This window comes from Stegostoma tigrinum, unplaced genomic scaffold, assembly GCF_030684315.1.
Source record: "Stegostoma tigrinum isolate sSteTig4 unplaced genomic scaffold, sSteTig4.hap1 scaffold_207, whole genome shotgun sequence".
Classification (NCBI taxonomy): domain Eukaryota; kingdom Metazoa; phylum Chordata; class Chondrichthyes; order Orectolobiformes; family Stegostomatidae; genus Stegostoma; species Stegostoma tigrinum.
In genome coordinates this window covers 2,595-17,277 of record NW_026728145.1, presented here as the reverse complement: position 1 = coordinate 17,277, position 14,683 = coordinate 2,595, and the positions used below count along the sequence as shown (strand labels likewise).

The window sequence follows — 14,683 nt, the reverse complement described above, 5'->3', positions numbered from 1 at the left end:
TTGTCAGAGGGTCAGTATTAAGGTTTAGAATTGAGGGAGTGCTATCTGATTATATCACTCTGACAATGAGGCACTGCCTCAGGAATGAGCCTCTGACAATGAGGCACTTTCTCAGTTCTGAATCTCTGACAAGGAAGCATTCCCTCAGTGCAAACCCTCTGTATGGACCCGATGTCAATGAGGCACTCGCTGAGTACTGACCCTCTGACAAAGTTCCAATAGCTTACTACTGACCTTCTAATCATGTGCCCCCTACCCCATTTCTAAATCTGTTACATTGAGGGCACTGCCTCAGAACTGACACACTGGCTGTAAGGCAGTCCGTAAAGACTGACCCGCTGATCATGAGGCTGTCCCTCAGTTAATGACCCTCTAAATATGAGGCACTCCCGTAATTCTGACCGTCAGGAGCTACCTCAATGTTGACTCACTGATATAGAGGCACTGCCTCAGAATTGACATGCTGACGATGGGGCACTTGCTCAGGACAGACCCTCTGATAGAGCTGCAGGTTTGATATTAGAGCAGTGATGCACCGCGAGCAGGTCAGTATTAAGGGAGTGCCACACAGTCAGTGGACCAATATTAGGGGAGTGCCACACTGTCAGAGGATCACTCTGAATGGAGTGCTGCACTTGTGGTGAGTGAGTACTGAGGCAGTGCAGCAGTTATTTCAGAGAGAGTGCTGTATTGTCAGAATTTCGCACTGAGGGAGTATCACACAATCAGAGGTCCAATATTAAGGAAACAGTGCACTGTTGGAGGGTTGATATAAAGGGAGGGCTGCACTGTCAGAGGGTTAATGATGTGGGAGTGCTGAAATATCACAGAATCAGTCCTGAGAAGTGCTGCACATTCAGAGAGTTAGTGCTGAGGGAGTGGTCTAATGTGAAAAGATTGATATCAAGGGGCACTGCCGAAGGATGAGTAGTGCAATACTGTCAGAAAAACAATATTGAGGGAGTTCTGCTGTGTCAGTGGGTCAATATTACAGGATTGCTGCACGATCCACGTATCAATGTCAGACGGTCAGTCCTGAGGGAGTGCTGCACTGTTGGAGGGCCAATATTGAGTGTGTGCGACACTCAAGAGGATCATTTTGTTGGACTTGTGCACTGTCAGAAGTTCAATTGTAAGCAAGTGCCACACTGGTAGCGGGTTAATATTATGGGAGTGCTGCACTGTCAGACGGCTAAAGATGAGGGAAAGCTCATCATCTGACAGGGCATCACTCCCTTCAGACGAACCCTCAGGCGGTGCAGCACTCCAACAAGTTAGTTTCAGAGGCATGTTGTCCCATCAAATTGACCCTCTGAGACAGGAGCATGCACTAAATATCGACCCTCTCACAATGCTGCACTGCCTTAATATAGGCCCTCTGGCAGGGCGGCTCCCTTTCAGTACACACCTTCCAACAGCACAGCACTCTCCCATCATTGACCCTCTGACAGTGCAGTACTCTCTTAATACTCAATGTGTCACACTGCACAACTCCATTAAAATTGACCCAAGCAATCCATGAATATTTGCCCACTGACAGTGCAGCTCTTCCTCAGTTCTGACTCTCTGACAGTGCAGCACTCCCCGAAATACTGTCAGAGGGTCAATACTGAGAGAATGCTGCACTGTCAGAGTCAGCTCCCTGCAGTCCTATCAGATGTTCAGTATTAAAGGTATGCCGCATTGGGAGTGCGTGAGCGTCAGTGAATTCTGCACTGCAAGAGGGTCAACAATGAGGAAGAATTGCAATGTCAATGTAACAGGGTCAGAACCGAGTGCCTCACAATCAGAGGGTCAGGATTGAGGTCAGAATTGAGACAGTTATGCAGGATTAGAGTGTCAGTGCTGTGGTCGAGTAGCACTCAGAGGGTCAGTACCGAGGGAAAGCTTCATTGTCAATGGATCACTTCTGAGGCTGTGCTACTTCGTCAGAGGGCCGTACGAATGCGGTGCCTCATTGTCATGGGATAAGAATTGAGGGAATCGCACAATCGGAGGATCAGTACTGAGGTCCTGCAGCACTTATCAGCAGAGGGTCACTACTGATGGAGTGCCTTATTGTTAGAGGGTCAGTGCTGAGGGAATGCATCGTTGTCAAAGGATCAAATTGAGATGATGCCTCATTTTAATATGGTCAGTTTGAGGTAGTGCAACACTGTCAGGGGGCCAGGAGTACTGAGGAAGTGCTGAAAATCCCCATGATTAATGGAAGACCCTCATGTTTAAAATGTCAAAACAGAGAGAGGGCATAATGGCCAGAGGGTCAGTTCTGAGTTTGTACCTTGTTGCCAGGCGGCTAGTTATGAGGGAGTACCGAATCTCTGGGAGTGACTAATCTGTCAGAGAGTCAGGACTTGAGGGACTGCTGACCGTCTCTCAGTGCTGTAATTCCCCAGCACTGACCCGCTGGCACACTCTTACTGTTGACCCTCTCAGAGGGCAGTTTCCCTTCGTACTGACTCCCCTCAGTGTAGCACTCCCTCATTGCTAACCCAACTCTGTGTAGCATACCATTAACATTGACCCTCTGACAGTGCAGTGCTCTGTGATGACTCACTGTTCTGACAGTGCAGTTCTCCCTCAGTAGTGACACTCTGACAGTGCAGCACTTGCTAAAAATTGGCCTTCCGACAGTGTTGAGCTCACTCATTGATGACACTGACAATGCAGCACTCCCTCAGTACTTACTCTGCAACACTTCAGCACGTGCTCATCATTGACCCTCTGACAGTATTGCAGTCACTTAATATTGAGCCTCAGTCCTGGAGCACTGTCTGAAGATTGACCTCCTGACAGTGAAGCTCTCCCTTAATATTGACCCTCTGAGAGGGTGACTTGCTCTCAGTGCTGACCCTTCAGTGGTGTCGCATGACTTACCACTTTCCCATCACCACCTTATGCTACCACTCCCCCCCCCAACATCATCATCAACATCAACATCATCTTTCTGAAATTGTTGCATTCCCTGAATTTTAACACACTGATAATGCAGAATTCCTTCATTATTGACCCAATGAGAACATAGCACACCCTTCTTCTTGACGCTCTGACAGTGCAGTGCTCCCTGAAAAGTGGCCCTCCCTCAGTGCAGCACTCCCGTAGTAAAGAGCTCCCCCCGGGCCCGACCCCTATTCAGTGCTGAGCTGCACTCAGTGCTGAACCCCCCGACCCCGAGTGCTGACCTCCCGTAAGCTGAACCACTACAGTGCTGCACTCCCTCATTGTTGACCGGCCACTGAGTGCACATCCCCGCTTAGTGCAGCTCTCCCACTGTGCTGACTCCCCCTCAGTGCTAACAACCCACAGTGCAGTACCCCCTCAGTGCTGACCACTTGCAATTCTGACACTGCACTCCTTGTCAAGGAGACAGAATCAAGGCAGTGCGACAGGATTAGAGTGTCAGTGCTGTGGTACAGTAGTACTCTGAGGGTCAGTACACAGGGAAAGATTCATTGTCAGTGGGTCAGTTCTGAGGCTGTGCTACTTTGTCAGAGGGCCATACTAATGCGGTGCCTCATTGTGGGGTTGACACTGAGGGCGGTGTGGGTGAAAAGAATGAGAGAGTGTTGCACTGAGCAGGGACAGCATCGAAAGAGTGCTGCACTGAGCAGGGTCAACACTGAGGGAGTGCTGCACTGAGGTCGGGTTAGCATTGAGAGGCGGTCAGCACTGAGGCAGTGATGGGGTGTTAGCACTGAGGGAGTGCTGCACTGAGGTCGGGTTAGCATCGAGAGGTGGTCAGCACTGAGGCGGTGATGGGGTGTTAGCACTGAGGGAGTGCTGCACTGAGGGGTACTCAGCACTGGGATGGTGTCAGCACTGGGGAAGTGCTCCATGAAGGGGGTTTCAGCAACGAGGGGCGAGTTTGCACCGAGGGGGATCCAATATGAAGGAAGTACTGCACTATCTGACCATCAATAATAAGGGTGTGCGCCACTCTCGGAGGGTCATTCTTGAGGAAGCACCGCGTTGTTGGAGAGTCAGTACTGAGGGAGTGTTGCATGGTCAGTGTCATCACTGCGGGAGCTCTACACTGTTGGAAGGTCAATACTAAGAGTGTGCTGCACTGTTAGACAGTCAATGATGAGCTAGTGATGCATGTGCGACATTCCCTCAACTCTTATCCCATTACAATGAGGCACTGCATTAGTATGGCCCTCTGACAAAGTAGCACAGCTTTAGAACTGACCCATTGATCATGAAGCTTTCCCTCAGTACTGGACCTCAGAGTGCTCCTCAGCCACAACACTGACTCTCTAATCCTGCAGTACTGTCTCAATTCTGACCTCAGTCCTGACCCTGTTACCTACTGACATTGCAGTTCTTCCTTACCATGGACACTCTGGCCATGGGACACCACTGTTGGCCCTGTTGCAGTGCAGAATTCACTGACACCCTCTCCCAGACCTTCAATACTGAATGTCTGATAGGACTGCGGGCAGCTGACTCTGACAGCGCAGCATTCTCTCAGTATCGACCCTCTGACAGTAATTAGGGGACTGCTGCATTGTCAGAGAGTCAGGACTGAGGAAGAGCTGTACTATCAGAGGGCAAATATTAATGGAGTTGTGCACTGTCACAAATTCAATATTAACAGAGGGCTGCACTGTCAGAGAATCAATGATGACGGGGCAGTGCGTTGTGAAAAGACCTGTAATAAAAGGCATGCGGCCTGTCAGAGGGACTAAACGGAGAGCTTCACTGTGAGAGGGCCAAAATTAGTAAATGCTCCAGTCTCAGAGGGTCAATGTGATGGGAGAACATCTCTCTGACATTATCTTGTTGGCGGGTCAGCGCTGACGTAGTGCTGCACCGTCCGAGGGGTCGGAGAAAGGGACTGATGCACGACCAGGTCATCAGGGAGTGCTGAAGTGAGGGGGTCGTCAGGGATAAGTGGGTGAGTTCTGAGGGAGTGCAGCACAGTGTCGGGTCAGCACTGCGGGAGTGCTGTTCTGAGGGGGATCAGGACTGAAGGGGGTCAGCACTGAAGCAGGTCAGCGTTGAGGGAGTGCTGCACTGAGGGGTTCAGAATAAAGGGTATGCTACACTGAATGGGTCAGAAATGAGAGGGGGGTCAGCACTGAGGGAGAGCGGCACTTTAAGATGTTCAATATTAGTGTGTCCTGCACTGTGAAAGGGTCAGTATGAAGGCAGCACTGCAATATCAGAGAGGCAATGATGAGTGTGTGCTGCACTGCTGAAGGGTTAAATTTGAAGTGGTGTCCCACGGCCAGAGTGTCAATGGTAAGGGAGCATGGCATTCTCAGAGTGTTATTGCTGAGAGAACACCAGTATGACGGAGGGTTAATACTGTGGCAGAGATGCACCGTCAGAGAATCAGTCATCAGAGAGTACGCAGTGTTGGAGGGTCAGTACTGAGGGAGTGTTTCACAATCAGAGCGTCAGTTGTCTGGCAGTGCTGGAAAAGCTCAGCAGGTCTGGCAGCATCTGTGGAGGCAAAAACAGAGATAACATTTCGGGTCCAGTGACCCTTCCTCAGAACTGTTCTGAGGAAGATCCCCAGTTCTGAGGAAGGGTCAATGGACTCGAAACGTTGAATCTGTTTTCTCCTGCACAGATGCTGCCAGGCCTGCTGAGATTTTCCGGCAACTTTCTTTTTGTTCTCGACTTACAGCATCCGCAGTTCTTTTGTTTTTTATGTCTGGCAGTGCTTGTTTGCTTGTGACCTTCTGAAAGCACAGCACACCCATAATCTTGGCCCTGTGACAGGCCAGCACTCCCTCAGTACTGATCCTCCAACAATGGAGCATTCCTTCAATACTGACCACCAGCGCAGCACTTTATTTCTGAGAGTAGTCTGAAAGAAACTACCTTTGCTTACCGAGAGACACAGGGAGAGCAAGTGCGTATTCTGTAGGTGACTCAGGATGTATTGTAACCTTAACAAGTCAAACAGTATTTCAGATTAGTTTATAATTAAAGATTATTCTAACTGTCTTCCTGGAAAAGTACAGTCCCTACAACATGGGGCTGATACTAATACACTCACTCAGAAGTGACCCTCCAGCAAAGCAGCCCTGCCTCAGAACTGACCCTGTGACAATGAGCTACTCCATCAGCAGTGAGTCTGTAATCACGTGGCACTCCCTCAATTCTGAAAACATTACACTGAGGCACTCCTACAAAGGCCTCTGCGTTTTCGGGATTATTTACAGTCATCCCTGTGTTTTACAGGTTATTGAAAGGGGTCACTGTTTTCAGGTTTATTTTCACCCTCCAATCTTGCAGCACTCCCTCAATTCAGGCGTGTAGCAGTAATGTCTCCAGACTGAATCTCAAAAAGTGTTGCAAACCCTCAATTCCGATCTGCTCAAAATGAGCCACTGACTGAGTATTGGCCTTCTGACAAAAAGTCACTTATTCAGAACTGGCCTTCTGACAATGTGACACTCGTCCACATCTGACCCTCCAGCAATGAGGTACTGCCGCAGAACTGATCCGCTGACAGTAAAGCACTGCCCCCTCAGTTCTGACCCTCTGACAGAGCTGCAATACTTCAGGACTGAACTTCTAATCATCTTGTACTCCATCAACTCTGAATCCAATGCACTGAGCTACTGACTCAGTATTTACAGTCCGCTCCTAATACACCCTCAGAATTGACCCTAAGGCAATGTGACCCTGCCTCAGAACTAACTCTGTGACAATGAGGCACTTACTCAGCGCTGAATCTCTAATTGTGTAGCACTCCCTCAGTTTTTAGGCACTCCTTCCAGACTGGCACACTCTCAAGGCTGATCCTGCAGCAATGAGGAATTGCCTTACAACAGAGCCACGAACAACAAGGCCCTCTTTCGGACAGTGTCTGATAACGAGGCACTCACTTGGTTCTGAGCCTCTGACAATGGAGCACTTGCTCAAGTCTGACCACATTAAAATGAGGCACCCTCAAACTGATCTGAAACACCTCAGTTTCGACCTTCTGATGGCTCTGAAATGCCTCAGTTTATATCCTCTGACCGGTCTTTTAATTCTGACACAATTACAGTGAAGGTCAGCCTCCGTGCTGACACTCGGAGTACATCACTCCCTCTGACAGTGTTGCACACCCTGAGCATCACTGACAGTTTCAGCGTTCCCTTAATATGGACCAACTCACAATGCAGCACTCCCATAACATTATTATTTATATTGACGATCTGACAGAACAGCCCACCTCAGTGCTGACCCTCCGACAGCGCAGCATTCCCTCATTACTCACCCTCTGATACTGTAGCCCACCTTTGGTAATGACACTCTGACAGTGTCACACTCCCTTACTATCGGCCCTTCAGCAGTGCAGCACTCCCTCAACGATGACACCGTAACGATGCAGGATTCCCTCAGTCCTGGCTCTGCAACAGTCAAGCATTCAATCAACACTGACCCTCTGTTAGTGCAGCACACCCCTAATATTGATCCTGTGACAGTGCAGCACTCCCTTAATATTGGCCTTCCGACAGAGTGGCACTTTCTTGACGAAGACACTCTGACAATACAGTTTTCCCTCATTGCTGATCCTCTGGCAGTGCAGCATTCTGTCATCATTGGCACCTTGCCAGTGGAGCTACATGCTTCTTATTGACCCTCCACAGTGCAGCACTGCCTCTCTACTGACTCTACAACATTAATATTGATCCCCGAACGGGAGGTCCTCTTTCATACCCACCCCAACAAAGAGAAGCCCTCCGTCATCTTTAACCCTCTGACAGTGCAGCACTCCCTTAATATTAACCCGCTGCCAGTGTAGCACTCCGTTACAGTGCAGAACTCCAACCAAGTGATCATCTGAGTGTCGCGCACACACTCAATATTGACCCTCCAACAGCGTAGCCCTCCCTCAGAACTGACCGTCTGACATTGATACACTGATAGTGTCGCAATTCTGTAATATCGACCCCCACTGACGCAGCAGAACTCTCTCAATATTGGCCTTCAGACAGTACTGCGCTACTGATCCTTCGGCGGTGCCCCTTGATATCAATCCTCTGACATTATAGCACTCCCTCAGTACTAACTCTCTGAACGTGCAGCACTCTCTCAGGTCTGATTCTGCGCTATTTCAGCACTCCCACGTCATTAACCCTCTGACAGTGCAGCACTCCCTTTATATTATATTATATTTATCAACTCTCCAACAGTGCACTATTTCCTTAATATTGGGCCTCTGATTGGACAAGCTGACAGCATCTCATGTTTTTTATCAACAGAGAGTCAGTTCTGTGGTAGTACCTCATTGTAATGGGTCAGAGTGGGTCTAATCAGTCCAACCCCAAACCTAACCGCGGCTTCAGGCCTAAGCCTAGCCTCAGGCCTAACACTCACCCTCAACCTAAGCAGAAGCCTCAGCCCCAAACCTAAATGTGGTCTGAGCTCTAACCCTAACCATAGACTCAGCCCTAAGCCTAACCTCAGCCTTAACCCAAAACCTCTCCTGAGCCCTACCCCGAACTCCAAACTTAACCTCATTCGTAACCCTAACACAAGTCTCATCCCTCACCCTAACTCTACCCTCATCCAAAACCTCGTCCAATCCTCACACCTAAACCCTAGCCTTGGTCCTAACCCAAACCCTAACCCTCGCCACCCTCTCACGCTAACCCTCATTGTTAATTAGTGAGTACTGAGGTATAGCAGCACTGTCAGAGCATCAGAATAGTGGGAGTGAACTGTTGTCAGACTGTCGATACTGAGGCAGTGTCTCATTATAGAAGGGTCAGAATTGAAGCAGTGCCACACTAACAGAGACTCAGTACTGAGGTACTGCAACAGCGTCATAGAATCTGAACTGTGGGCGTGCATTATTGTCATAGGGTCATGATCTGAGGCAGTGTCTCCTTGTGAGAGGGTCAGTACTGACAGAGAGCCTTCCTTGCCTGACGGTCAGTACTGAGGCACTGCTTCTTTGTCAGGGGGTCTGGAGGGACAGTGTGTCATTGTTGGTCAGTCCAGTGTGAGGCAGGAGCTCATTGGTGGAGGGTCAGTCCTCAGGGTGGGCGGATGATGTGGAGGTGCTGGTGTTGGACTTGGGCGGACAAGGCTGAGTTTTGACACTCTGCTACAAATGCACTCTCTAGTTCTGACCCTCTGATAAAGGCAAACTCCCTAATTGCTGACACTCTGCCAAGTAGGCACTGGCTCAAACAGACCCTCTGACAATAGGCCACTGACCCTCTGATAAAGCTGCAGTACCTCAGTGAGGCAGTGGCACTCCTTGAATTCTGATCCCATTACAATCAGGCACTGCGTCAGTACTGACGCTCTGCCAAAGAGGTACTGCCTGAAAACTGATCCAATGACAATGAGGCACTCCATCAGGACTTACCTCTGACAGTGCTAGATTACCTCTGTACTGACCTTCTAAAACGGGTGGCACTCCTTCAATTCTGACCCCCTTACAACATAGCCCTGCTGCAGTGCCGACCCTCTGACAACAAGGCATTCTCTGAAGCCTGATCCCCTCAAGATGAGGTCATACTTCAGTATTAACACTGACAAAGAGTCACTTCCTCTATATTGACCCTCTCATCGTGCGGCACACCCTCAGTTCTGATCTTACGACAATGGGGCACTTTTGACCAGCTGACAATGGTGCTCTCCCTCAGTTCTGACACCTCCACAGTTCTGCACTACCTCTGTACTGACTCTCAGTACTGACCCTATTCTGATCCATTACAATGAGGCGCTGCCTCACTTGTGGTTGTTTCACAATGATGCACTCCATCGATTCTGCGCCGCACACAGTGCTGTAATACTTCCGTACTGCCCTGTAATTGTGTGGCACTCCCTTAATTTTGACCCCCTTACACTGAGGCTGTGCCTCAGTATTCACCTCTGAAAATAATGCACTCCTACAGATCTGGCCCTCTGATGCTACTGCAATAACTTAGTTTTTATCGGCTCGTCACGTGGTTAGCTTCAATGCTGATGCCATTACACAGAGGCAGTTTCTCAGAACTGACCTTCTAACATTGGCACTCCCTTCGGACTGTCAGATACAGCCACACTACCTCCGTTTTGACCCTCTCATCACGTGGCAGTCCCTCAATTCTGAACTCCTCACAATGAGTCGCTAACTCAGTATTGACCCTCTGACAAAGAGGCACTCCCTTAGGGCTGACCTTGCACCAATCAGATACTGCCTCACACCAAACCCTCTCGAATAATGAGGCACTGCTTCAGCACAGACCCTCTGACAAAGACGCACTGCCTCAGAACTGACTCTCCAGCTGTGGCGACCGGCCACAAAACGGACCTGCTGACAATGAGGCACTTCCTACCATCTCGAATCATGTGGCATATCTCTAATCCTGTGGCCCTCTCTCAGTTCTGTCGCCATTGCATTGAGGCATTCCATCTTCGTTGATCCTCTGAACTCCCTCAAGACTGACCATCCACCGTTGATGCACTACCTCAGATCTGACCCACTGACAGTCCTACAATCTGTCACCATTCCATGTCGCATTCCAGCAATTCTGACCCCATTTCAATGAGACGCTGTTTCAGATGGTCACTCTGAAAACGAAGCGCATTCTCAGGACTAAATCTCTGAAACTAAAGCACTTCCTCAGTACTAACTCTCTGGCAGGCAAGTATTGGAGGTTAGGTTAGGGCTGAGGTTAGACTTGGAGCTTAGGCGAGGGTTGGGGTTGAGGCTAAGCGTTAATTGGGGCTGTGTGTTACGGTTCATTTTAGGGCTGAGGCCATAGCTAGTGGTAGGGCTGAGGCTCACTTTAGGGCTGAGACTAGATGTTCGGTCTGAGGATCAGCATTAGGGCTGAGGGTAGGGAGGGTTTACGCTGAGGATAGGGTTAGGGCTAGAGTTAATGCTGAGGTGAGGGTTAGCCTGAGGCGAGCGTTTGTATGGGTTTAGGGCTGAGGCTGGGTTTAGAGTCAGGTTTCGGGCAAAGAGACGCTGCCTCAGAACTGACCTGCTGACAATTTGCCAGTACCTTAGGTACTGATGAGCTAATAAAAAGGCCCGCTCTCAGCATTGACACTGCAGCAATGAAGTCTTGCCTCACAACTAACTCACAAAGGGCTCATAATTGAGGAAGTGCCGAATGATGAAAGTGTGCGGACTGAGGTGTTGCACAACTGCCAGAGGGTCAGAACTGAGGTATTGCATCATTATCAGATGGTCAATACTGCAGCAGTGGCCCACTGTAATAGGGTCAGAAAGGTCATACTGAGGTCTTGCAAGATAGGGTCAGAACTGTTGGTGTGATTCATTATCAGAGGGGAGGCACTGAGGCATTGAAGCATTGACAGAGGATCAACACACTGTCTGTATTGAATATGTGGCAATAATGTTCTGACTCCATAACATCAAGGCACTGCCTCAAAACTGACCCTTAATACTGACCCTCGCACAGTGCTGCATTGCCTCAGTCGTGATGCTGCATTCGTGTGGTACTAGCAGTTCCAACCCCATGAATAGGATGGGCTGAAGGGTAACATTTCTTGATATTTGAGAAATGGTTGAGTTTGAATGAGTCCTGTCAGCATTCCTGTTTTACAGTTAGTTTTATTTCTGTAACTGGTTTTTTACTTTGCCAAGTCGTTTGTTACACCGGAGCAGAGGGAGCATTTTGTTCCTCGGCACTGGACGTCATCTCGGAATGAGACCGCGAACGCCAGGAACAACCTCAGCCTCCAGGCCAGCCGTTGATCGAGGGGTCCCTCACGGCCACAAGAACATGAGGCTTATTCTTTTTTACTTTCTACTTGTTATTCTTTTTAATTACTCTTTCTCCATCTTTTATTTCCTCAATAAATGTTCATCTTTCAGAAAATTGGCAAGCATTCCTTTAACTGCACTTGATAGAATCACAAAAGAACCACTTCGATGCACGCTGTCATCAAAAACACACCATTATTATGAGGCACTGCCTCAGCATTGATCCTCTGACAATATCGCACTCCCACAGATTTGACCCTTTGACAACGAAGCAAGGCCTCAGTATTGAAGCTCTGACAATGCTTCAATCCCTCAGTTCTGACCATCTGACAAGGAGGCACCTTTATTTCTGACCCTCTCACAGTAGCAATATCTCAGGACTGACCTTCTATTTGTATGGCATTGCCTCACCTTAGAATGAGGCGCTTGCCTCAGTCTTGACCTTCTGACAATAATGCACTCCCACAGTTCGGACTCTCTCATATTGCTGCATTTCCTCAATACTGACACTAAAAATGTGTGGCAGATCTTTAGTGCTGATCCTTTTGCAAGGAAGCATTGTCTCAGTATTGACCATCTGACAATGATGAACTCTCACAGGGGTCAGGACTGAACCCCTGTCAATGAGGCACTTCTTCAGTGCCCGCACTCATTATTCGCCTTCTGACAAAGCTTCAATACCTCAGTACTGACCCTCTCACAGGGCCGATCTTCTGTCAAATCTAGAGAATTAATACAGAGGAGGTGTCTCTTATTAGAGGGTCTGCCTGAACTCTTGGTTGAAGTGTTCAATAAATTGCTACAACCTGAAAGAAGTAATTCTTCCCTGAATTAATGGGCAACCAATTTGAAAATGTGGCCTCTGGTCGTAAAATCTTTCACAAATGGGAGTAATCTCTACGGATATACACTATCAAGCCTCTTAAGAATCTTAAATGTCGAAAAAATAAGTTTTTTTTCAATCTTATAAACTCCAATGAATGTAGCCCAACTTTCCTAAGCATAGCAATCCCCTCTGCCATTTCCGAAATCAACCCAGTCAACATGAGGTGTTCGGCCTCCGCAGCACTCGCTCTGTGGCCGTACCATCCTGCTGCTACGACTCTACTTCTATTTACGATGCAGTCCTCCGTCCATCCGAACATACTACCCTTGAACACATGGGCTCTTTTCTTTTGAGACACCTTATGAGCTGTACCTTATCAAATGCTTTGTTGAAATCTCAATGTACGACATCAACTGGTGGTCCTTCATCAGTAATGTTTGTTTCCTTCTCAAAGCACTGTAGCAAGTTTGTCAAGTATTATTTCCCCTTGATAAAAGGATGTTAACTCTGTAGGATGTTATAGCACACTCAGTACCCTGTTAGTTGATCTTTCATTGCCGGCATGAACATCTACCCAGGTTGACCTAAATTGGCAATACTTGCTTACTATTTTGTCCAAGTATCTTTGTAATAATGGTGTTATGTTCACAATCTTTCAATCCTCTGAGAATTTTCCACAATCTCAGGATTCTTGGAAGATTATCATCAGTGCCTCCATTGTATCTGTAGCTGCGTTCTTCAACATGAGAGGATACAACTCATCACACCCCTTGGATATTTTCTCTACTGATTGGAGTCATGTTTGGAATTCTGTGCAGTGACATTCACTTTTAACAGTTTGCTAAATACTACCAGGAACGGAAATTGTGATCCAGCTGCAACTGAACTAAAGCTTTCAGCACAGAAGGAAGTGTTTCAATTCATTTTGAACCTCTTAACTCCTGAAAAGGGCAATACGATTTGCCTCAGTCCGTAAATGTTCTTTCTCCAACATCCTGAGATGCATTATCCGTATTTCTTCAAATTTACCACAGAATCTGTTTCACTCACCCTTTCAGCAACACGCATGACAACAAATCGGCATTTTTAGTCCCCCTGTAGCCTCCGTTGCACACGTGCATTGTTAGATGATTATTTATTTGTGTGCCTGCTTTTTTGCTCGAATGGAGAAAGGTAAATTTCTGTTCTTTTGTCATCAGAACTATTGCCTCCTCACTCTCATCTTCCTTGTTTTATCCTGTGCTGGAATATTTAATTTGTTGACTTATCTGAAATATGTTGTTGAATGGATCGAGTTTTGCAACATTGCATTCCCCATAGACCATCTACCGATGCTGTTGCTTGTTCTAACAGTTATTATCTCGCAGAGTGGAAAATGCAGTTTGAAAGCAATGGAACGTTATCGATGAAGAAGTTGATGCATAAATTGCTGCTATCTTCTAAACTACAAACTCACCTTCAATTCTTTCTCGGTCAGAGCATTATGCCGGCGCAAATGAATCGTGTTCTCAAAGGGACTTCCAAAACCATGGAATTGAATTTGCATATTGATTTCTTCTTCCCTCTTCAGAAATGCAAAGTAGTATCGTGATGAAGCTTCCAAGGCGATGATTGTGTCCTTCAATGAACGGAAAAGTGACTTTTAGATTCATGGAAATATTTCAGTACTTCTATAGACATGAAAGGCAAACATTCTCCCTGCATATGACCCAGTCTCATTTTATCGTATCTTTCTGATTTTACACGCCATGGGATAATCATTGCAGTGTAACAGAAATGTTGATCATGGAAATTTATCACTGTTTTCATAAATAATGGCAAATTTTCAACATCTTGCAATTGTATGAAGGCTCAGTCTCGTCACCCGTCGCCTGCTGCACAAAGGCATTCTTACACTGCTTTGAATGTTAGGGCTCAAACAAAACACAATCATGACACAAATGCATCAACACACTACTTTCAATTGGATCTGATATCCTTGCCAGGCACTGGAGGGGTTGTGGAGACTGGTGAGTGGATAAAGTCGTTCCTCTGTTCAAGCAGGAAAACAGGGACTTTGCAGGAAACTACAGACTGGTGGGTGTCTCATGTCTCAAAAGTATGGGCTAATAAGGGACAGCCAGCATGGCATTATGCGGGGCAGGTTATGTCTTACCAAGTCAGTTGAAGTTTTCACG

General features: G+C 47.6%; 1 long non-coding RNA gene across 3 annotated transcripts in view; it reads right to left on the bottom strand.

The window, feature by feature from the left end:
• The window catches only part of LOC132207921 (uncharacterized), a 36,953-nt gene extending 22,866 nt beyond the window's left edge, over positions 1-14,087 (bottom strand). The window contains exon 1 of one of the 3 annotated variants that reach the window (XR_009443998.1): positions 13,963-14,087. This is a non-coding gene — a long non-coding RNA (uncharacterized LOC132207921). Of the gene's footprint in view, positions 1-7,222; positions 7,642-13,962 lie in introns of those variants that run through there. The other 2 variants (XR_009444000.1, XR_009443999.1) reach the window with 2 other exon arrangements.
• Positions 14,088-14,683: the final 596 nt, after the last annotated feature.